At 47.5% G+C, this 2,259-nt stretch overlaps 1 long non-coding RNA gene across 1 annotated transcript; it reads right to left on the minus strand.

Moving 5' to 3' along the window:
- Positions 1 to 641: 641 nt before the first annotated feature.
- On the minus strand, positions 642 to 1,888 carry LOC120394551. Its single transcript, XR_005592338.1, has 3 exons — positions 1,825 to 1,888; positions 1,561 to 1,656; positions 642 to 670 (listed from the first exon to the last, which is right to left on the minus strand). It is a non-coding gene; the product is annotated as an uncharacterized LOC120394551 (long non-coding RNA).
- Positions 1,889 to 2,259: the final 371 nt, after the last annotated feature.

Consider the following 2,259-nt stretch of genomic DNA (forward strand, 5'->3'; position numbering starts at 1 on the left):
GATTAGTGAACCCCACATATGGCGAATCAGGTTTCCAGTAACCCCTCACTATATTAGACATAGAATGTCAGGGTTGGAAAGGACCTCAGGAGGTCATCTAGTCCAACCCCTGGCTCAAAGCAGGACCAATCCCCAGACAGATTTTTACTCAAGGATTGAATTTACAATCTTCGTTTAGCAGGCCAATGCTCAAACCCCTGAGCTATCCCTCCCCCCTCTTCCAAGACGTGGATGTTTACATGGGAGCCAAGGTCTGGAATGCCAAAAGGGGACCATGTTTGGCATCTTGTTAACTAGGGTGGAAGCTCTTTTGTGGTTGACTTGGTGAATCTAATGATAGAATAAGCCATCAGCTTGGGGGTTGTCTCCCTCTACTTCTTGCAGTCTGCCCGCAGTGTGGTCACAGCAATGTTGTGTAACCCTCTATCTTACTGAAGCAGAGGGATGTTAGTCACCTTGAGATCCCCCCAGCTGCTGTCCTGGAAGAGTTTTTCATGCATTTGTGTTGAGTGTCAGATCTGATGTAAGCAGGGAAGTCAGCTCAAGGAAGAGTACGGCTATACTCACTGTGCTATGAACGGTCTCTTGATAGGCAGTCAGCAGCTGGGTGCTGGCCTGCAAGGCCCTTTCTCTCTCCACTCCTTCCTGAACTGAACCATGTCCTTAGGAGCTGTTGGTAGAGCAGGGAATGGACAGAGTTAGTACTAGAAAATCCCTCCTAAATGTTCCTCTTAAACAGGTTTAATTGTCACTAAAATCCCTCTCCAAAGCATCTGACCTCCATGTAGCAAAGGAATTACACCTATATCTAAGGGGCTCTTCCATTAGACAAGTCCCAGGGACCAGATTCACCTCTGGTGTACTGTAGCTCAATTGAAGCCAAAGGAGTTACATGAGAGATGAATCTGGGCCCGTGTATGTGATGTCTGCTGTAGACTGTCTGATGGGAGCTGTCTAGCACATTGCATGCTGTTTGATGTCTGCTGCTGTGGTCTGTTTCCTGGGCAACTTCTCCCACATTGGTGGCAAAATGACAGAGAGAAGCATTTCTTTTTATTAATTTGAATAAGAGCAGAGAAGTCCCCAAGCCGAGCTCCTTTTTTAACTTCACTTTTATACTGAAGGTGCATCAAACTCCCCACCCCTCAGCTCTTCACGATATTCTGTTCATGTCTGAGGAACAGGAAGTCTGCTCTGAATGAGTTTCCATGCACAGGGCTTAACTCAATATTCATGAATTCCTCTTAGAAGAAGTGATCAGTTTCAACTGGTTCTCTTGGATTTGGCTACTGCAGTGGTGATTTTCTTGCCGCTCCAAGTAGTGTCAACGACACTGTAAGAACCTGGTCCCAATCCAGCCCTGGCATAAAATGGCACAGCTTCCGTGGATTTCAATGGGGCACATGCCGCTTATCCCAGGAAGAATTTGGTACTTTCTCCCTAAAATTCACTCCGTTGTGGAAAATTCCTCCACAACTGAAGCTTGACCCCCTAAATCTCTGACTCTTCCCTGCTGTAACACAAGAAACAATCTCCACCACGGTTCAATGGTCTACTCACATCAAACATTTCCTGGAACCAGTCTGCGGTTGGTGCTTCCTCCAGCAATGTCTCCATTAGCTTGCCAAGAGCTTCAAAGGACCTCACGTAGAGTGACTGAAACCAGAAGAGAAGGAGTGAGGCTCAGCACAGATCATTTGTGTGTGTGGGCCGGGGAAAGCTAACCATAACCTTGCCAGGGAGGCCATGTGTGACTGCCATCACCCAGTGCCTGCTGGGCAGAAATACAGTGGATGGTGCCAGAGGAGAATTGTCATCACGTACTTGTATATGCAGAGCATCCTCTGCTGTCTCGCCTTCCTCTTTCGTCATCTCCAAGGGAGGAAGGAAATAAACTTTTGAAGCACTGATCCAGGAGCTCACGGTTTTCCTCCATGGTCAGAGATGGTTTGAGCTTGCTGGCAGAGGAAAGATAGAGAGAAAAGTCATGCATTGGACTCAGTTCCACCTTCAAGTAAAAGAAACGGGTCCAATGACTAGAGATTGTCCCAATCTAGGACCCCAAATGCGAACAACCCTTCACTTTGCACCTCTCAAGTACTGGCTCATCTAGAAGTAAAGCTAAAATGTCAAGTCCCCCTTTTAGAGAAACCCACAAGCTTCCTTCCCCCTGCCAGCTAGTCAGACACCTGCCTCCCCATCTGAACTCTGCTCCATTGTACTGCATGCCCCACAACCGCCAATCTTGTGTCTTTCGAG

Source organism: Mauremys reevesii, unplaced genomic scaffold (genome assembly GCF_016161935.1).
Source record: "Mauremys reevesii isolate NIE-2019 unplaced genomic scaffold, ASM1616193v1 Contig65, whole genome shotgun sequence".
Classification (NCBI taxonomy): domain Eukaryota; kingdom Metazoa; phylum Chordata; order Testudines; family Geoemydidae; genus Mauremys; species Mauremys reevesii.